The sequence below is a fragment of the Panulirus ornatus genome, chromosome 7 (assembly GCF_036320965.1).
Source record: "Panulirus ornatus isolate Po-2019 chromosome 7, ASM3632096v1, whole genome shotgun sequence".
Lineage (NCBI taxonomy): Eukaryota > Metazoa > Arthropoda > Malacostraca > Decapoda > Palinuridae > Panulirus > Panulirus ornatus.
Genome location: NC_092230.1, coordinates 29,358,540 through 29,381,354, shown reverse-complemented (window position 1 = coordinate 29,381,354; position 22,815 = coordinate 29,358,540). Strand labels below are relative to the sequence as shown.

Here is a 22,815-nt window from a genome sequence, read left to right as displayed (position 1 = left end):
GCTACATTCTGATATTAAGAGGGTCCCAGGTCGGAAGAGAGGGAGTAATTAAGTCTGAGGTAATACCTTGCAACATGCCAAGGGGATATTAAATTAAGATGTACGAGACACTGTCGAGAAAGATGGAGAGGTCGTTTAATATATTACCAATTGAAGTTAGAGATGTAATCGGGGGTAAGTACAGAAGCATTCAAGAGAATCCTTGATATCTGGTTCATAACAGTTCCAGATGAACACACTGCATAAAGTGCGATGCAGTAGAGAAAGGTGAAAGAAAGTGATGTTAATCAAGTAAGATATGCGGTGAGCGCGACGCGCGAACAATGCCCTCTCTCTCTCTCTCTCTCTCTCTCTCTCTCTCTCTCTCTCTCTCTCTCTCTCTCTCTCTCTCTCTCTCTCTCTCTCTCTCTCCACTTCTCCCGTTCACTTCCCCTTCACCGCCCGTCATCGCCCACCCTGCACTCACCGTACCGTGGCCAGATCCTGGACCAGGGTGTGACGCAGGACCCCAAACTGCCTTACTGTTATGATGATTGCTGTATTGTTCCGCAACTGTTGTTGCTGTTGTAGTCACACCTGTTGCTTCAGCTGCTGTTACATCTGTTAAAAGTCTCGCAGTTACAACTATTGCTGCTGCTGCCGCTGCTGTTGAACCGGCTGCTCTGACTGCTGCTGCTGCCGCTGTCCCAGCAGCTGGAATTATTCCTGCTGTTAGTCCAACTGTTATAAACGGTACCGTTGCTGCTGCTGCTGCTGTTACAATTGAATTTCTTATAACCAACACCTAATTCCCTGTTTGACTCGGTATGCTTTGGTAATGCAAACTAACACTAGCCTATACCTAACCTTTGTAACAAATTAATCATTTTATGTTAAAAAATAGATATACAAAACTAAAACACACTGATTAAAAGTCAACTTATTTTAAGCTTTGAACCCCAAAGTAAACATTGTGCTCAACGGTTCATAGGTGTCATACGCTGACAATAATTTGCGCTAGTCGGTTGCTGAGGCCGACTCGAGTCTTCACTGTCTCATATACACTAAATTCTCCTAAAAGGAATGACAGAGCCTGGCGCTCAGACTTTGTATCTGGCGCCACAAGGACATCACACAGAATTTAGTCTGTCATGGGTTCCATGCAGAGCTATTAGCTGTTATTTGGAGACATCATCCCGTCTTCTCATAAATCTATGTGTCCATTCGTCAGATAAAACGCTGGCTCCTCCCCAGGGACGTCCTTGGGTGTACACCAGATCACCACAGCCCTCTGTCGACAGGGGCGCTCCACGTCTCCACACTGGAGCTGCTCACCAGACATCACCAAACATCACATCACACAGATACTCTTTGGTAAACAATAGGTATCCCCAACACTGTGACTCTGTTTTATAGATAATTTTTTTTCATTGTGCGACTATCTTGATGACCAGACATGATGATCCTAATCCACAACACTAATAGTTTCTCACACAATTAACAAATAGCTTCTAACCTACACTAACTTTTTTATTCTATCGTATATACCTAAAATGAAAGATTTACCGTAACCCTCATTGATACTTGTCATTTTTCCATAGTAGTGCAACACTGTCATTTTCAATTTGTCACTGACGCAACACATACGCAGAACTTTATTACAAACGTAAGACAATTTATAAATTTTTCGGGTGTAAGTTCGTCCCAATTTCACAGGACTCCAGGCTGGTGTTCGAACCACTTGATCTCGTCCATGGTGGACTCCAGGCTGGTGTTCGAACCACTTGATCTCGTCCATGGTGGACTCCAGGCTGGTGTTAGAACCACTTGAGCTCGTCCATGGTAGTCCCGCCTCGGCCACTGTGCAGCTGCCTCGTGTAATCATAACTACGAGATGATACGAGGAAGCTTGAGTACGATGATGCCTGTAGCATGACTAGGTAATGTGAGCCTCTAGTGTGATCTGTCTCCTTCCAAGTCCCTCCTGACCCTTACCATATTACCTTGTGTACATTCTTCAGCTGATCACGTACCCTCCTACTTGCTATGCAGTTTTGTACCACGGAATTCTGGTGTCGTGGATCAGCAAAATTGTTAGTTAGGCAGACTGAAATGCATATCGTCAGTTAACTTGTCACAACACAGAACAAGAAGGAATATATATTTATTTACCTTATTTTGTTATACTTTTGCTGCATCTTACTTTAACTGCGTCATGCTTGTATTGTGGTAATACTCATGTAGTGGTATGTAGACGTGAGATGATGGTATGGTAAAGCTCATGTAGTGGTATGTAGACGTGAGGTTATAGTTGCATGGTGACATTTCAGTCAACTCATTACAGCATTTTACAGGAAACAAATTTTGATTAACCTGTTAGTGAATGAAAGACTATAAATCACGATTAATGTACCATAAACGCATCAAAAGATCATCGATTATAATTCACGAATGGAAAGCTTAATACGTTTTTGATTTTAGTATAGTACTTTCTGAAAGCGAGATGAAGAAGCTGTAGTTGTTGCTGCAGCTGTTTCTGTTGTAAGTCTAGCGGTTACTATAAGCGCTGCCTCTGCTGATGGCCCAGCAATTATAGCTGTTGCTACAGCTGCTGTTATTGCCATTACTTCCACTGCTGCTTCTCCTGCTGTCCTCCACCTCCTGCTACTGTTAGCCCAGTAGTTACAACGAATGCTGCTGCTACTGCTACTGTAAATGATGTTTGTTCAATAGCTACACATGTTGTTACAGCTGCTGTTGCTCCTGTTGCTGCTCCTGTTGTCACAGCTGCTGCTACCGCCAGTGCTGCTGCTGTTGGTTCAACAGATACTACCTTTGCTGCAGCTGTTGCACCATCACCAATACTGCCACCGCCACCAACCTTTAGACAACCACCACCACAACCTACACCAGCCCTACTACCACCACTACCACCATCCGCAGGTCCACCCGAGGACCGTGGTATGGAGGGCGCCACAGGTGGGTCGGGGCCACCTGTGGCGGGATCAATATGTGGTGTCAAGAGAACGACGTAGACTTGGTGGTGGTGAGGCAGGTGATGGTGGTGGTGGTGGTTGTGGTGGTAGTGGTGGTAGTAGTGAGGCAGATGGTGGTGGTAGTGTTGAGGCAGATGGTGGTGGTGAGGCAGATGGTGGTAGTAGTGAGGCAGATGGTGGTGGTAGTGTTGAGGCAGATGGTGGTAGTGGTTGGGAGGCAGATGATGGTGGTGGTGAGGCAGATGATGGTAGTAGTGGTAGTAGTGAGGCAGATGATGTTGGTGGTTGTGGTGGTGGTGGTGGTGGTGGTGAGGCAGATGATGGTGGTGGTTGTGGTGGTGGTGGTGGTGGTGGTGGTGGTGAGGCAGATGATGGTGGTGGTGGTGAGGCAGATGGTGGTAGTGGTGGTGGTGATGAGGCAGATGGTGGTGGTTGTGGGGAGGCAGATGGTGGTAGTGGTTGGGAGGCAGATGATGGTAGTGATGGTGCTGTTGTGGTCGTTATCGTGGTGGCAGTTTGGTTGGTGACGATAACATAAAGGAATTCAAACAGGAACAGACCGGTAGGTGGGTCCTTTCGAGGCTGTTTGGCATGGTGAAGGAGAAATAAAGTCATCGGTCAGTGTGGTAAGAGGAAAAATAAGTTCACATCTGAAACAAAATATTGTAAACTTCTCCTGTAGCTAAGGAGGCGCTAATAATGTCAGTTGTGGATTTAAAGCGAAACAGTTATCAAGTCTATGTTTAAACGTATCTATGGTATTGCTATTGATCACTCTAATTGCTATATCATTCCATATGTTAACAATCCTGAGGAAGAAAAAGTACTTTGCTTCATTCGAGGTCTCAAATCACACCTGAATTTCTCTTTTCTAATATAGATAGATTTAAGTCGTTCAGTCGTCCTCATAGAATTTGTTTCTCAGTCCGGGAGTCATCTTGGTAGCTCGTCTCTCTACTCTCCCCATTCTGCTCTGTCTTTCCTCAATTAGGGTGACCAAAACTGAACATAATATTCAAGATGTAGACGTAAGAGTGACTTGTAATGGGTAAGGATAATTTCCCTGGACTTAGATTTGATATCCCTATCTAAAAATCCAAGAATTTTGCCTTTAGATCACCTTTTTATTTTCACTTCCAACATGTAACACTTTGTATTGATCGATATTAGAATTCGTTTGCCACCTGCGAGCCCAGTCCATCAGTTGGTCTGTGTCCGTTGGAAGCTGAAGACATTCATTTTCAGTTGTAGTTTTGTTTCCCAACTTAGTATTGTCTGCGAATTTCGCTATCTTACAATGAAGCCCATTATCTATCTATCTATCTATCTATCTATATGAATATATATATATATATATATATATATATATATATATATATATATATATATATATATATATATATATATATATATATTTATATATTCATTATATAGATAGATAGATAGATATATGAGAATAAGAACAGGTCCAAAGACTGATCCTTGTGGTGCACCACTTGTTTCATGTAACTATTCTAAGGCTTGGCCATTAATCACAATTCTTTGTCTACGACCCGTTAGCCAATTTCATAAATACCGAAGTACATCCCCATCTGTACCATGTGAATTTAGTCAGTAACCTTTGATGCAGGACTTGACCGAATGATTTTGAAAATCTAGTTAGATGACATCAGCTGGTTTACCTTCATCATACATGTTGTTTACATCATTAAAGAAATCAAGCAGATTAGTCAGACATGAACGATATCGTCGGAAACCATGTTGAGAGTCGTTTATTAAGTGATGATCCTCCAAATGGTTTACGATCTTATCCTAAATGATGGTTTTCCATAAGTTTACCAATTACAGACGTTAAGAGGATTGGTCGATGATATCCGGGCAATGATTCACCACCTTTTTTGAAGATGCGTCAGCAAGCGTCCATGCCTCCGGAACTTTCTCCGTAGCAAGTGACTTATAGAAGAAAGCAGTCAAGGGTTTGATTATATCAAAAAAACTTATGTGACCAGCTGTATCATTTATTTTCATTTCGTTTCGTGCTGATAGTATGTCTTCAACTCTTACGTCCATATGTGGCAAAACATTTCCTTTTCTTAGCACTTGAGTTGAATTAGGGACGAGCTGTATCTTCAATTGTAAATACAGATGCAAAAAGATAATTCACGATCTTTGCCACGTCTTCGTTATCGTGAACCAAATCACCATTTTCATTCATCAGTGGAACGGTCGCCTGGGTAATGACTCACTTCTTAAAAACTTCGGGTTTATTTTGCTATTTTCAACAATATACGCTTCACACAGATGTTTACTTTGACGTACAAGTCTCTTAGTTTCTTTACTTAAACTTACATAACTTGCTCTATTATGCTGGTTATTGGTCTCTTTGAGTTTCTTAAGTGCTACTTTCGTAGACAACAGACATTTCTGTGTCATCGTTCCACCATTTCGGCTTCGTACGGAAAAAAGACCGTTTAGAACGCGTTGGCACAAATGTTCCTACCACTGCTTTGAACGTTTTACTGAAGCTTACCCAAACTACGTCCATATCGCTTCAGTCATATTATCATCCCAAGTTTGCCTGTCAAGCAATGCAAATACCTCTGAAATTTTGCAGGTATAAAATTTGGTCATTTTTCGCGACTCTCATTATGAGTTCAATGTAATTCGCTGGTGATCACATGGACCAAACTTTTCTCCGACTTCAACAATGTTAACGAGATCCTCATGTGTAACTAGAACTAAATATAATCTCGTCGCGAGTAAGTTTATCAAGTGATGGTGGTGATGTGGAAGACACAAGTGGCCGTGGTGATGGGAGTGTGGTTGTGGTGATAGTGAGGACGATGACAGTACTTGCTGGGATAGAGATGGTAATGGTGGTAAGAGATACCGCTGGTAGTAGTGGTGATGGTGATAAAGATGATGGTGGTTGTGAGAGATGATGGTTGTGGTGTTCGTGTAAGGAAGGTGGTGATGTGGTGGTTGATGACGGGTGGTGATAGCGGTGGTTGATGACTGTGGATGATAATTCTGATGGTGGTAAGTGTGGCGCTAATATGACATGGAGTGGTAAGGGAAGTAAATGATGGTAGTAGCGAGGTAGGATTAAATCATTTATTGTGATATACGGTTGATTGGTGGTGATGGTGATGGTGGTGGTTGGTAATGAAAGTGATGGTGGTTAAGTGCTAGTGTTTGTCTGACTGTAACAGTGACAGACAGTAATGGGGCTACAGTGTAATACGAGAAAGACAGTAACGGGGTTAGTGTATGAAAAGCGGCAGACAGTAACTGGGCTAGAGAGGAACGATAGGCGAGACATAGTAACGAGATCGGAATGTAACAACAGGTGAGACAGTAACGGAGTTGCTCTGTTACAACAGATGAGATAGTAACGGGGCTGGTCTGTCACAACAGATGATAACGTCATGACAGAGGTGGTACCCCCGTCCCACAGGACACCCTACCCTAGGCCGTTGTTGATGGTGTACAGTCGTTACCCGGCCAATGTACACACTCGTCTGTGACAATGTACATTTGGTAGGCCTGGTACCCGTGACAAAAGTTGCCAGTTCACCATTTACCGTTCGGTGGTGCTGACACACGGTATACGTAGGTATAGCGAAATACAGATGTGCAACATGCTCGACTAAAGGGTCGCACCAGCTTCGGTCACCATACCGCCAACATGAACCAGTCCCGGAGGTAAATCATACAACGTAAAACTATCAAGTGATAACGTAACACGTTACTGTAGACTGCCAGTCATTTCGACGTCTCATCTCTAGAAGACACTTTTTAGATTGATAATTGAGCTTAAAAATACGTCGCTCCATTGTGAATATTGTTCAGCAGTCAGGTTTCCAAATCATGAATACTGATCGTACTCGAATGGTTCAAAACACTATCCGAATGAGAACTCGAAACTTCCAACTAATCAGGTATACCAACCCACCACATGTTATTGAGTCTCATAGTGTCACAGTGTTTCAATAGGTTTAACGGATCATTGGACAAAACAGGGAAGATAGTTATGTCTAAGGGCTTGGCTACGCGATTAGTTGCCACGTATGGTGTTCGAGCACGTTTCGGATCAGTGGCGAGGCCTGGGGTCGGAGCTTGGTGCTGACGACTGTTTACTGGCTCGCCGACAGTAACGGTCAGTGTGTGGAAGTCTCCAGGGAAGAGTGGATCACGGCTCCTAGACAGAGACAGAGGGCTGCACTGTTATGTGTTTTGGCCGCTAGGATATTGGTGAAAACGAGAGGAAAAACACTTAGTGAATGGGTGAAATTGTGGTTGTCAAACAAACGGTGTGGAACTTATGACCAAATATTCAGTGAGATGCAGTGTACGAACAGACAAGACGTCAAGCACTACATTCGGATGACCCTTGAGTTATATATACTACAACACACAGTTAGAGAAAGTGCGTCCCGAACTGATACTAATATGAGAGACTCGATGATAAGTGCAGGATAATCACGACTTGGGGTAACCCTCAGATATTTGGCCACAGCTACGCGCTACAGAAGCCTCCAGCACACGTCACGGATCTCAAGGAGTTCCCTCGCACATAATATTCCCGGGACCTGTGACGCTATATACAGTGCTAAGGAATGAATACCTGGAGGTAAGTCTTTATGTGGTCAGCAACATCCAGTGGATACAGGTGTGCATGTACCCACAACTACAATGTATGATGATAGACTATATAGTTTAATTAGCTGTAGTGTTGACGTCTTCGTCCGCTCAAATGCAGGCCATGACGTCTGTACGTCGCTGGGAGGGGATGTAGGCAACGCTATAGTGTCCACCAGCGTTTCTCTGACCTGGCGTGTGTGGTGTGGTGTGTGGCTAGCTGGGACCAACGTAGGTGGCCACGCAACTATTTGCCTCCCACACGCAACTGCCGGTCACGAGGGGCAGGTGGTTCAGTGTTGCCGTCTCCACGATCAGCGTTCAAGCACAGCTTCGATGCCATGTTACAAAACCAAGCTGTGATACTGATCAGTGTAGCCTAGCCTTTAGATTGTACATTACATGCATCGTTCATCACTTGCAAACATTTTCACCCAAAATGTTCATAACCTTCTTTATTTATAATGTTAATTTTTACCATGACACCTTATTTAATAGCTTGTAAACAAGGCCTGTTTTCTTTATTTGTTTATTGATGTCTTTTTTGTAGTCATTTCTTTAAAGTAAATTGTGGAAAATTATGGGCCACTGGTTTCAGATAGGCGTATATGGTCTAATGGTTTTCGAGTCGTAATGACCAGTAAGCCGAAATACGTATGGTATTTCTCAAATATGGATAACTGATATATATATATATATATATATATATATATATATATATATATATATATATATATATATATATATATAGTGTGTGTGTGTGTGTAACAAGGAAAATAAAACCCGGAGATTTGAACGCTTTCATGATAATTCACATCTCCAGAAGCACAGGGATAATGAACAAATGTAGATTTTACAGACATATGACGTAAGGCGCATGACCTCGTCAGGAGAGGGGTCAGGCAGGAAGGTCAAGTCGGAGGTGTGATCACCAGAGACAGGGGGTCGGGTAGGGTGATTCAAAGTCATGTGTTAGGTGACCCCAGACAAGGGTCGAGTGATCAAAGAGAAGTGTCGGGTTTTGGATTAGCCCACACACTTGTACATATTGACAGTTCTATGGATTATCAAAGGATGTTATTGGTACATGCCGAGACAGATGTTGAGATTGCTACTGAAGGTGTGTTTGGTCATGCTATATTCTATATTTCTACTTACAATTGAATGGCAAGACATAATTTTCTTAGCGTTGTTCCAGTCCACAGGGCGGCCGAAGTCTCGCTTGTGCAAGCGCATTGGATTCTTGTCCAGTACAAGCGTTATATTGATGTTGCTGTTATTATGTTCCTAAGTCACCTTTATTGCAATCCTTACATGGTATCTTATAAACACAGCCATCTGAATTTTCTGGGGAGTTTTCCATAAGCAAGCTTCTTACTGTACTGCTGTTCTTAGATGTTTTGTTGATATAATTCCTAAATTAATCGGAGCGCTCTGGGAAACTGTCATAAGGTTGTATTCAAAAGTTTTAGATGCTATGAGGTTCCCTGGCTATCAAATGAAAATGTCTTTCTGGCAATATGCCAAGATTTGTCAATGAAGGTCTTGGATTGTTTTTTTAAGGACGTTGCAATTCTACAAATTTTGCTGAGTTCACCATAAAGAGAATCCGGGGTGCGAATTAGGTACGTACGAAGTGGCACTGAGGTAAACACGGATTGTTTTACTTCATCCTGGTTTAACTTCATTCTGGTGAGCTGAGTAGAAGTGACAATATGAGCAGACATTTGTAGGTTCTGAAAAATTGCTGAACTTAGATTGTTTCATACGACAGCGAAGAAAGGCAGGGTTCCTTCATTTTCTTCGCTGGTAGACTACTAAATTGAAGTACCTATCGTCCTGTTGCTTTGACATCTACCATTTCCAAAGTCTTTCGATCCCATCTTGACTCCCATATCCTCAGACATGTTGAATCTTACAGGCCTCTCTCTGATCACCAGTATGGCTTCCGTAAGGCAAGATTCACTGGTAATATTCTTTCCTATCTTATGAACGACTGGTCATCATCCCTGAAAGATTTTGGGGAGTCTCATGCCGCTGTCCTTGACATTTCCAAAGCTTTCGATAGGGTGTGGCATCGGGGTCTTATCTCTTAAGTTCCCCTTATTTTGGCTTCCCTGTGTGAATGTCGAAATTTCTTTTCTTCTGAACAGTTGCTCCGTTCATACAAGGGATTAACACGTTCTTGTAGTATAGAGTACTGCTCTCACATTTGGTTGTAGCTCTGCACTCTTACTTCACAGAGTTACGTCGAATGCGGTTCGCCTTATTAACTCTCCCAAGCTAACTTCAAAACTTGACCCAATTGCCCCACGTCGCAATTTTGGTTCACTTTTCCTTTTTTTATAGGTATTACTTTGGTGTTTGCCGCCGAAAGCTGGCTGCTTGTGTGCCCCCAGTACTAAGTAAACCACGCACGCGATACTCTGGAAGCTGCTGCGTATCATGAATACTGTATAGCCACTGGAAACTCAACCGTGGGCCGTTTTGATAATTGTTTTTTCCCTATTCCTCGAAGATTTAGAACTCTCTGCCTTCTCATGTCTCAACCAATAACTATGACCTGGCATAATATATAGGCAGGTTTTTTTATTTCCTCCAAAATTCGTAGATACTTTCCCTTGTCTCTTCTTTTTCCCTTTCATAATCCTCTTCCTTGTTCCTATAATTTTTGGACAATTCTTTATATTGCTCAGACTAGGGTGTCTAGGTCTGCGTGGATGTAATCAGGATGAGAGAAAGGGAGAGAGAAGCAGTATGTTTGAGGAGAGGAACCTGATTGTTCTGGCTCTGAGTGAAAGTAAGCTCAAGGGGAAGGAATGGTTTGTGTACGTCTTAGTGGCAAAGTCTGGGGTTAGTGTGAGGGCGAGAGCAAGTAAGTTGGTGTCACTGCTGCTGAATACGGAGTTGTAGAAATGAGGTCATTATCAGTGCTTATGATGCACTGATGGCAAGAGGAGTGTGGAAGGGAGGCGAGTGGTTTGGAAAAAGATGAGCGAGTGTGTCAGCAATTTTGATGTAAGGGATCGAGTATCAGTAATGGGTAATCTAAATGCAAGAGTGGATGATGCAGGAAATCGGGGTATTATGGTCGGGTTGTATGTGGTACTCAGCCTGAACGAAAATGGTGAACCCCTCTTAGATCGGGGATTGGGACTAGTTGGTTTGAAAAAGGGATATGCAAAAATAAGTAAACGTGGGCGAGTGGAGCATTATTGCATTATGTACTAATTGATAGGCGTGCTAAGGAGAGACTTTTGGATGTAGATATGCTAAGATGGGCAGCTGACGGGATATCTGTTCATTCTGTGGTGGTTACGAGGATGAAAGTTCGTAGTGGCGTTAGAAGAGGAGGAAATGATATGGGTGCGAAGAAGGCGCTTAAAGTGAGTGAGCTTGGAAAAGAGGATCGTGTGGAGCGATACTTGGAAAGATTGCGTGAAGAATGGCAAAGGTGAGAATCATCGAAACAAGAGGAGTCTGTGAGGAATGGAACATATTCAGGGAAGCAATGCTTACATGAGCGACAGAAGTGTGTCGCATGCGGAAGGTGGGATGTAAACAAGTGGGAAAGGGAAATGAGTGGCAAGATGAGGAAATTAAATGCTTAGTGAGTCATGTAAGCATGAATGATATAATCGAGGAAAATGGGATTCTCACTTTTTGACGAAAAGAAAATGCTTATTCCATCAGTAAAACGCTCTTACTTAAATGAAACATTCAACCTTTTAAAATTCATCCAATTGCACATTTAAGCTTGGAGATAAATTATTTGCTCTTTCACTGGAAGAGCGATTTTCAGTGCCAAATATCAGCACTAATCTTAGACAAAATGAAAAACGAATATAGATGTAAGGTTGCCGTGGCACCATGGATGAAAGCTGTGTGTTTTCCTTTAGAAGCTCAGTTGCTGGTTTAGCTCAAGGGACCTGATCCTACCAAGGAAGATTCAAGTGGTCGTGGCACCTTCCTGAAACACATTCAGATACCCTCAACTTGCATATCTTTCCCCTTCCGTGTTTGTCGTAAAATCTTATTGGATTTCACTGGTTACTTATGATATCTGATCCATGTGAAATATCAGAGAGGGAATATTTATCGAAAGTTGACGGATGGCTCGAAGCGATTGAACCAAATTGCACCAGATCTGCAAATGTCTCGTACCTCGCGTACCCATAATTTCCCTCTGTGTAGTTGGCTGAAGAATGTTTTTATATACGACTTTGAAGGTGTAGTGTTGAAAGGTTAAGGTAGTGATAGCAACGGTGCTTCACGAAGGACCTATCGTAAGTTGCTGGGGCCTGGGCCACAACCGTTGAGGTTCAGCGTCCGCATCTTGCTCAGCAAAGTGCCCTCAGTGGGTTTAATCTCGGTGAATTCTCTTCACCCAGCTGGTCGCGGACTTAATCTTGTCAGAGAAAACAATGTATTTTTCTGAAACAAATGATACATAATTCCTCAGTTTATAGTTGATGTAGAAGCTACTGAACTAGTAGTGACAAGAGTAAGGTATTGGCCAGTACTTACACCTGCCAGTATTCATGTTTTTCGCCGAGACCTCTGGCATGAGCAGCGGTAGTAACGAGGGAGCGGTTGTTGTCTGTTCAGAGATGTGCTCCATTGGCGGCTGCCTGGAGAAGGGATCTCCTGCCTCCCATCCTCTACGCTGTGTATAATGTCTCTCCTTCGGGGTCGTGTTGGTATCCTCTACTACATGTGACTCTACCTTCCCTTCCTTCTCCCAGAACGTGAACTACCCTCCTGCTGTGGGAATTCCACACCCGTTACTACTGCAGTCTACTAACTACCCCTATCTCCAGCCTGTTTATCACCCATCTCCCCAGCCTGTCTGCCAATCCTCTCCCCATCCCGTCTGCCATCCTTCTCTCCAGCCGAACCGGCCACTCTTCTCCCCAGCCAGATCACCACGCCCCTACTCCCCTCTCAGACAAGAAGAATTCCGTGTGTTGAAAATCGAAGTGGAACCACCTATTGCAGAATTTAATGTGTGTAAAACGGAGAACTCCCCAGTGAAAAAGCGTTCACAAGTGCTTGAAATGATGAGAGGATACTTATAAAGTCTACCTTTCACATTTTATTTTATTTCTGCGGTTTCGTGTGATGTCACGGAGGGTGATGAGCACCTCAATTAGTTACTGAAGGCTTGGGAAATATATTTAGTCTGTGTGCACGTCTGCCGCACCCAAATAATAATGTTTCATAAGGACACCTTGGAGGTGACGTAACAGTTCTGGGAGAACGTAAAGTGTTATGGCTCGAAGGCTGAGCACACTGTGGGTATTTTTAGCATAGTCGAGGCTACCTTGATATAGAAATTACTCCTCTTGGAAAATAAACTAAAGTAAAAACTCGTATGAAACGGTTGATCTTTTACCAGAAATCTATCATAAATCAGAAGTTTACTTTGTCTGGATCAGTTGCTGAGCTCATTTACTTAACTTTATACTTGCAAATGAAAGACAAAAAAAAAAAAAAAAAAATGGCCAAAATATGTTATTAAAAGACGGGAATATGTAATGAGATTTTGCTGGAGGAAGTATTTCCATACTAGTCGGTCAGATTCAATTTATCTCCAGAACCGCAAGGTAACAGGTGAAGTATCAGACAGTCGATAAATTCTACAAAAAGATGTTAGTGCATAAGTGTCATAAAGTCGCATTTTTCCAGTTATATAAGTGTGCAATGCTCTCCTGGAGTACTGGACATCAGTGCCCAACACTCTTCTGGATTTAACGACACTGATTTTTTTTCCTATAGATTACTAGTTAAAGAATTGAACGAATTTGAATAAACGAACCACTGTGGCTAAGTGAATAATAAGATGTTAATAGACCTGAAGTCTACACACGCACACACGCACACACACACACACACACACACACACACACACACACACACAATGACTATCACATATTTACATATATACATTCATTCATATACACACAAACGCACGTATGTAAAACACAGAAACCCTCCCGTACATCTCGTACTTTCTATACTGTCATACAACTTTTGAAACGTTTGTATACGGTGAGGATTGGGTTTCATTACTCGGCTCATTCAATTCATCCACAACTCTGACGCCATGAAAATACTTGTGTACATCTTTACCAATATGTCCCTTGCAATATCTTCTCTCTCACCGGGTGGGTTCGAAATAGTTTGCGAGTCGGGTTCGAACTGGTTTTGTATGTCATTATCTCGGTGCTTCGAACAAAAGGATTCTTTGTGTTGTCGTGGAAATACTTCTTGCCACATCTGTGGTCTACCTCGGGTACGGACGAGAGTGAGTTCCGGGGACGATGATGCCACCCTCGAGTACGATGGTCGGTGCAGACATCAAGCCATCATACTCAAGCGTTCGTACCGTCATGCTCAAGGGCCACATACTGTCATGCTCAAGGATCATTACCGCCATGCCATCGAGCTCAAAGCCCTTCCTTAAAGATACCGAAGTCAATCAATCGGTTAAGTGTACTTCATGTATTGCCTGAGGATGTAAAGTCTGGCATTGCTATGCCATACTTATTCTATCATCAATCATTTCATTTCGAGACACACAGCGCTGCCCCACTGTGAGTCTTTTTTCGTCCTCCCAGGGTGGATGTGTCGGTAAGTCTCACGAAGGTCGTGTGTCTGCCATTACCACTGGAGTGATGTAGCCCTACCGTGTGACGTGTGGGAATTGTTGAGGAACTTCGACGAGCGGGTTAAAGTTGCCCGTGACGCTGCTGCTGCCTCAGGTGTTCAGACCACTATCTCTGCTCTTATCAAAATTGTTGTTACCGTTGCCACGGATCTGCTCATGTTATTGCTGTCGCCACTGCTCTGCTACAGCTACTGCTACTAATGTTTCTCTCGGTGTTGTTATTTCTGTTGCTGCCGATTCTGTTGCTGCTGCTACATTCTCTGGTGCCGTTGTTAACGCCAGTGTTATCATTGTTCCCGTTGCTAATTCCGTTCCCGTTGCTGCCACTGATGTTACATCAACCGTCTTCCTTTCCGCTGTTGCTGCCATTGCAGCAGATGCTGCTGTTCGTGCTGCTGCTGTTTCTGCTACAGTTCTTGCTCGTACTGCTACTGGGTTCGAGTTTCAGTCATCGTTCCAACCCTCGCGGGTCGATAGCAAGGGATGCAGTGGGGCCAGGATTCGATACGAGGGACAAAGACTTCATGACTGAGACCTGAACACAAGTGGGAGAATGGCGGTGTTTACAGAGGGTATTACTAGCCAGCCTTGACACAAAAGAGCACAGCAACCTCCGTGGGTAGGTAGGCGGGCAGGTCAATAGGCAAGTAGGTAGAGAGGAAGGTGGGTAGGTAGCTAGGTAGATAGAGATTAAGGTAGGTAGGTGGATACGTAAGTGGGCAGGAAGGTGGGTGAAAAATGATCAAATCCGGGAGCTGAGTGAGGGGAGGAAACGTGAGGGTAAATTATAAAGTCTAGGGTATATAAGATTAATGACTGCTCTCTCTCTCTCTCTCTCTCTCTCTCTCTCTCTCTCTCTCTCTCTCTCTCTCTCTCTGTGAAAATCTCGCCTGCGTAATATGCACTGCACTTCATCAGCATTCTCTGGAAACGCGTCACTTGGTCATTCATTATACAATCTGTTGTTTTAAAGAAAATTAGATTTTTTCCTCTGCTCTTAGTTGTTTTCCCCAGCACGCTTCCGCTCCCCCCACATCCACGTCCGCCGAATGCCTCCATAAATTGCTGTTAAAATACAGTACTAAATTTGACCAATGGAATTTTAAACTTGGAAGAGAATTCTGGAAACCAAATTCAAATGCCTTCCTAGAAGTTAAAAGCTTCTTTTCCCAAATTGGTTCGTGTGGTTTCCTCAGGATATTCATAATGTTTCGAAATAAAAAGAAAACCTCTGTCTAATAATGAAAGTTCTCGCCCTGCCCCTTAGTTTTGACCGGAGGAATTCGAAATATTTTCAGTTATAGGAACTTGTTAGAAAAAAAAAGAAAAAGTTTTATTTCAGAAAGCTTTTCCTAGCATAACTTCCTTTCTCGCTGCTTCAGGGGAATTCGAAATGATTCGGGTTACGAACTCGTTTTGACTTTTCATTAAACCTGAACCTCAGAAATGATTCATTTACATTTCGAATATACCATGTGTGATACACTGATGTTAGATTCGTTCAGAAGGAGTTACAGTGGTACATATACGAAAATCTTCCAATGCCAGAATATTAGTAGAAAGGGAACAATAGTTTATATATATATATATATATATATATATATATATATATATATATATATATATATATATATATATATGTGTGTGTGTGTGTGTGTGTGTGTGTGTGTGTTTCAGACAACAGTGTGCAGATCGTCTGCTACAACATACCTATGAAATCATTTCGTAATATGGACTTTACTTGGAGCAGTACTCTTACAGTCTGGTAGTTTTTGACCCCTCGAGCACGACGATACGACGCTTGATCAAGACGACACGACGACCTTTGAACACAGTGGTATGATCCTTGACCACGACGGTACGACCCTTGGGTGTGAAGACCCAGGATTGGGGTAAAAATCCAGGCTATCATGCCCAAGGGTCATGCCTTTTTGCTCAAGGGTGGCGCTGTTGTGTTCAAAAGTCGTGTCGTCGTGTTCAAGGGTCGTATCTTTTACGCTCAAGGGATAAGAGAAGGTGATAGGAATTCCAAGTTAGACACATCACTTACGACAGGTGTGTCCAGGGGGGCAAGCAGCGTCCCGGCCACACCTGTCACCACTGACGGTGATGCTGAGGACAGATGTGTCCAGAGGACCGTGGTCAGTGTCGCATCTGCCTTCCCCACACCTGCTGCTCCTAGCGAGAGAAGGAGGGGCGAGTGGGAGCCCCTGGGACACGTGTCGAAGAGTAACACTGTCCTGATCACTCCCGCAGATACATGGAGGCAGGCGAAGGACAGGTGTCAGGCGTTCCTGACGGCTCGGGAACCACCTGTCACTCGCCAAGCAACGTGACTTTAAACATCACAAGGAAATCTGTAAAGGAAGTCTGATTGCACGATTCAGAATGATAATGAAACATTGCAATCGTCTGCAAGTTTATACAACAGGTGTTGATTTTCCTTTTCGTGTGTATAGCTTTAATCATTCGGATGTAGATTGTGATTCAGGAAAAGATGGAGGTATTCTTAAAACGTCATGGCCTTCGATTCTGTATTTAGGTTGGGGAAGGAAACTGGGACACAGTCTAGTACCGACATCTTGGAAAAGTGGAACGCGTTCGCCTCAAGGTCTCCCAGTCTCCAACGTCAAAGAAAATCAATGTACCAGAATGTTGGTGACGGCTTTGTATGTGTCGTTGACGTCAATGTATGAAGGATAACCTTCTGGAGTCTTGACAACCACCGTCGTCAAACAACACGATGGATCCCAAGTTCTTAATGCCTTTTATTGGTTTCTTAGGTGTTCTGGTGAGCCGAAAAGTATACATTGGTACTGTACTGTCTTCTTCTGCTGGTATGATGTAATTGTACCGTCGCCAGCGGCTGAGCTTACCGTTGTAGTACCTTCGACTGACTTGATTCAGCTGTACCGTCGCCAGCTGATGATCTTAGCTTGTGTTATAGTTGTTGTAGTGTCTTTGCCTGATTTGCTGTACCGACCTCAACTAGGGGATGATCTGTTCTAGTGCCTTCTGCTGGCCTGATGTACTGTAGCTGCACCGTAGTCAGCTTCTGAGCTTGGATTAGGGGGTTACCTGTCCTAGCAGTTCCATCTGCTGGCCTGACTTGGTTGTACCGCCACTACCCGCCGAGTTTCGGTTAAAGCCTACCTCTCTACACCACTGCATACCTGCTTACCCTTCCCTCCCGTTCTTCTCGTGTTGTTCCTAATCTGTTGGGTTACAGACTGCAGCATTTTGTCTTGCATCATCGTTCAAACACCGGGATTCCACGAGGAAACCTGTGTACACACTGCCGTCTTCAAACTCTTGCATCAACACAGATACTACATCTGTGGACCAACTGTGTTGCTTTGCCACCTTCCCACTGGTGTGTTGCATTACGCCTGGACACGCACCAGGGTCTCAGAGTGTGTGGGGAGGCGCTACCTCACGGTAGGCTGAGGGATCCACAAGCAACCACAGAAGGTTCGTAAGGAATGAGGAACATACATTACCAGGATCCTATTCCACTCTGCTTTTTAAAGAGTTCGCAGATAAGAACTTTAACAGTATGAGTGTGACTATATATATACACTATATATATACTATGATATATACACGTGTGTGTGTGTGTGTGTGTGTGTGTGTGTGTGTGTGTGTGTGTGTGTGTGTGTTTATGTGTGTGTCTTTGTAAAAGACACTTTTCAGGAAAGTCACCCCTGCTCTAAACATTAAACTCTTTCCTCAGCGAAACTGGAACATTTTCCTGACTCAAATGGTGACGGAGTGTGACCCAGGTGGCCAATTATGGCCCCGGGCTGGGTCACTCTTGTTTCATGTGGTGTGACCCAAGGGGCCAGTGGTAGCCTGGGGCTGCGTTATCTGGGTCACATGTGGGGGAGTCTGACCCATATTGTCATTGGTGGCGCAGGGCCGGGTCCTCCTGGCTTCATGTGTGGGAGTGTGACCCTAATGGCTATTTGCTGATCGGGACTAGGTCATCGTGGCCTTGTGTGGTGGTGTGTGACCCAGGTGCTCCCAGTCATGCCCGTGCTTGCCCTTATGATATTTTTTCTCTCCAATATGCCTCGTTGTCTTAATTCTTGATATCTTTTTTCTTCGTCGTCTTCGGCTTCTTTACTAACTCTATTAAGCCTTCTCGATCTTATTATCTCAAGTTTCTCTCTCTCTCTCTCTCTCTCTCTCTCTCTCTCTCTCTCTCTCTCTCTCTCTCTCTCTCTCTCTCTCTCTCTCTCTCTCTCTCTCTCTCTCTCCATGCACTTCTTCCCAGCACATTTTGGCTTCGAGGTGCTAAATCTTTGAAAAGAACTTGCCCATAAAAGTGACAAAGTTAGCTCTTAGATTGTGTTGACGGAGATCATTAATACTGCGGGTCTCTCTCTCTCTCTCTCTCTCTCTCTCTCTCTCTCTCTCTCTCTCTCTCTCTCTCTCTCTCTCTTCTCTCTCTCTCGTGTTCTGTACATGTCATATTCTTCCCCGTTATCCCAAACGAGCTATTGATGCTCAGACTTGTCAATTGTGCCGCAGTGTTCAATGGGTACAGAGTCATTCGAGTGTGGGGAGAGGGTGGAGGTTGACCTTGTTTGCTCGATCATTTTACGTTGTTGTGCGAGAAGCAGGTCGAAAGTGGACTTGGCAAGGGCGAGTGAGCTCCACGACGACCGTGAGCCACACTACTCACATTGCCCTCCTCCTCACTACTACCTCACCAGTCTCCTTCCTCTTTGTATTATCTTGCTGAGGTGGAATTACGTAAGGTGAGTGAGCTATGTGTATCCTTCACTACCTCACTCCTTCATTTGTTTCTGTTCTGACACAGTGCTTTATCTGGCTAGATATTTGCTGATAATCATATTGATTGACTTACCCCATACGATCTAGTGTCCACTGAGCTGGAACCTTTACCCCATACGATCTAGTGTCCAGTGAGCTGGAACCTTTACACCATACGGTCTAGTGTCCACTGAGCTGGAACCTTTACCGGGTAAGGTCTAGTGTACAGTATTCTGGAACCTTTACACAGTAAAGGTCTGATGTATAACCAGTGCATTCATGATTAGTCCTCTCCCCCCCTCACGCCAGAGCCGCACCACTACTGAAAAGTAAAGTTCTCCAGTACTGAGGCCTTCATCTGGCAGACACATCCAGTTCGGGTACAAAGCACCTACCAGAGATTCGTTTTCTTGTACCGATGGTGTTTCTTGGACGATACTGAGGCTGTAGTATCCCTGGGTAGTGAGCTACAGATTCCCCAACTCCACACCACTCTCTTCTATTACTTTTGTCCATATCGCTTAAAGCTTTCGACACCTCGAGATTTTTAGTGAGGATGGAACCCATAGAGGAGCTTTTGACAGAGAGGCTGAGAGTTCATCATTTCTGTCAGATTTCTACCATTTTTTCCTCTCTCATGATCCCTGGAGACCGTATATGTTACGTGTCTGTCCATTCCGTCACCTCAGACGAACTTGGAATGTATTACGAGGCATTATCGTATCTATAGAGGGATAGATTCGTACCTTTCAGCTCCTCTATATTGGAAGCAGATGCACAATTCAGCACCCCTGTTCTAAGGTTTCATCACATACTGCCTTTATTTTAGTAGAGTCAACGTAGTATCATACGGACGTCACTTGTCTTTTTCACGAGCTATTAATTAAGAGCTACGACGAACTTGGAGCTTATTTATGAACGTTCATGAGCTCTGTCGTCCGGTGTGTCCACACGAGGGGAGGGGAAAAGTGTCAACAGAGCCCGTGTCCGACGCCTAGTCCCTACAGTTTGCTCAGTGTTTAATGAAATTCCGATCATCATGTGGTCACCAGCACCTTGGGTGTCGACCCCGCTTGGCTGGCTTGGAAGAAAGCGGTGCAGACAGTTAATGTGAGCGTGATTAAAAGTGTTATACAAATGACGATAAGCTGAAAGAGGTCTACTTATGCGTGTTATAACTATGGATTATAGTATTTAGAGCTTAATTACCCTTGATACAAGTGTCGATAACCAAGAGAAACCTAATTAGGAGCACCTGAGGGACTGGTCACCCGACACTCGTCCATCTCTCCCATGGTCGCCTAAGACCGGCTCGATTGGCTGGACATGCAATATGGTTAATGGAACGTTAGCACCTGATTGGTTGGAAATTCCCCACCCCTGACTCTCTCCATCCCTTCCTCTTCCATAATCATACTCTCTGGGAAACCCTGGAGAAGCCAGGAGTAAAAACCAGAACTGCTGCACGGGAAACTTGCTAAATATAGTAAGCTCCGTTATGGTTGATAGAGAGAGAGAGAGAGAGAGAGAGAGAGAGAGAGAGAGAGAGAGAGAGAGAGAGAGAGAGGAGCAATTAAGTGATAATGTTTGTGATTTGTCAGCAGCTTTGTTTGGATGGTTTGTTTGAAGGCGGCTACGTTTGTGTGGCTTCGTGTGGGACTAAAGAGAGACTGGCTTGGTGTTGGTTGCCTCCACAGGACAGATATATTCCTTTTTTGTTTTACCTTACTCCCTTGAACACGACGGTGTGACCCTTGAACACGACGGTGTGACCCTTGAACACGACGGTGTGACCCTTGAGCACGACGGTGTGACCCTTGAACACGACGGTGCGACCCTTGAGCACGACGGTGTGACCCTTGAACACGACGTTGTGACCCTTGAACACGACGGTGTGACCCTTGAACACGACGGTGTGACCCTTGAACACGACGTTGTGACCCTTGAACACGACGGTGTGACCCTTGAACACGACGGTGTGACCCTTGAGCACGACGGTGTGACCCTTGAACACGACGTTGTGACCCTTGAACACGACGGTGTGACCCTTGAACACGACGGTGTGACCCTTGAACACGACGGTGTGACCCTTGAGCACGACGGTGTGACCCTTGAGCACGATGGTGTGACCCTTGAACACGACGGTGCGAATCTTGAGCATGACGGTGTGACCCTTGAGCACGACGGTGTGACCCTTGAGCACGACGATGCGACCTTGAACACGATGATACGACCCTTGAGCACAACAGTATGACACTTGAGCACAACGGTATGATCCTTGAACACAACGGTATGACCCTTGAACACGACGGTATGACCCTTGAACACGACGGTATGACCCTTGAACACGACGGTGTGACCCTTAAGCACGACAGTATGACCTTTGTACGCGACGGCACGACCCTTGGGTATGATGACCCTGACCTTTGTCCTGACCCTTGAGCTTCACGAAAGTTGTCTCAGTTCAGGGTTATCGTCACAGCAGTAAAGGTCTTAGAACCCCACACTGGTGTACTGACACTGCGCAAGCGTCGCTCTGGTTGCCACAGAGGAAGGCTGCGTTGTTGTTACAAATATTGAGGCGTTGTGGGAATGCTTCAGGTCTGGCGGTTGTAGAGCTGTTGTGCCACACTTGTGAGTTGTGAGATCTCGTCTACGTCCTCACGAGATGTGTGAGGTGAAGGTTCGTGTTGTTCTGAGTCAGTGTCTGAACAGAGGTGTTATGGGAAAAATTGATGATGTATCTTTGCACAGAATATATTGAACAACGCTACCACACGCTCTTGGCCTTAACACGGGGCAGCCACAATACTGCTAGACACCCCATGATTCAACATAGGGCGACCAGAACACTACCACACACCCCATGATTCAACATAGGGCGACCAGAACACTACCAGACACCCCATGATTCAACATAGGGCGACCAGAACACTACCAGACACCCCATGATTCAACATAGGGCGACCAGAACACTACCAGACACCCCATGACTGAACATAGGGCGACCAGAACACTACCAGACACCCCATGATTGAACATAGGGCGACCAGAACACTACCAAACACCCCGAGACTCAACCTGAGGCAGATGTAACACTACCAGATAGCCCCAGAGCTCAACTTCAGGCGGCTAGAACACTAACGCACACCCCAGGGCCTCAACTTGAGGTGGCGGTAATACTACCTGGCAACTCCGGGGCTCAACATGGGGTGGCTTTACCTGTTAATCCCCCAGCAGGTAAATGTCTGGAGCCGTTAATCCTCGTTGGCAAACGGAATTGTTTGGGAATGAAGGCCATTCTCGTAAAGCGCCTGTAATGGCGTCTACATTGCCCCGGTGATGTTGGTATCGGGTCTGGTTTGCTGTGTTAATCTCTGATTATCTAAAACTCTTGCCTTCTGATTGGCCAAGTAGGTCAGTTCTCGTATCCAATCAGATTCTGAAAGTTAAGGAAGCTCAGAGCTTGTGATTGGGTATGATATATTGGGTAAATCACTTAACATTGGTAGAGGCACCTGTGGTTATGACATATCAATGAAATCGCTTGCCAGTGTTGGAGCCACGTACGTCAATCGTCAGAGATTCGTAAGACGCAGCAGGGATGCATGTCCTGACCTGCAACGTAACGCGATGTCCGAATGCATTCTGGCCAGATGTGGAGGTTGGGTTAATCTCTAATTACCTAAATCTCATTGATGATCAACGTATGCCATGGTGGATTGATTTATAATGACCCAAAATGATGAT

At 44.5% G+C, this 22,815-nt stretch overlaps 1 protein-coding gene across 10 annotated transcripts in view; it reads left to right on the top strand.

Moving 5' to 3' along the window:
• Positions 1-22,815, top strand: part of Elk (Eag-like K[+] channel) — a 487,058-nt gene that overhangs the window by 366,064 nt on the left and 98,179 nt on the right. Inside the window, exon 1 of one of the 10 annotated variants that reach the window (XM_071663399.1) lies at positions 7,144-7,608. The exons of the other annotated variants lie outside the window; for them this stretch is intronic. The gene's annotated coding sequence lies outside the window, so the exon portion shown is untranslated. Of the gene's footprint in view, positions 1-7,143; positions 7,609-22,815 lie in introns of those variants that run through there. 10 annotated transcript variants of the gene reach the window in all.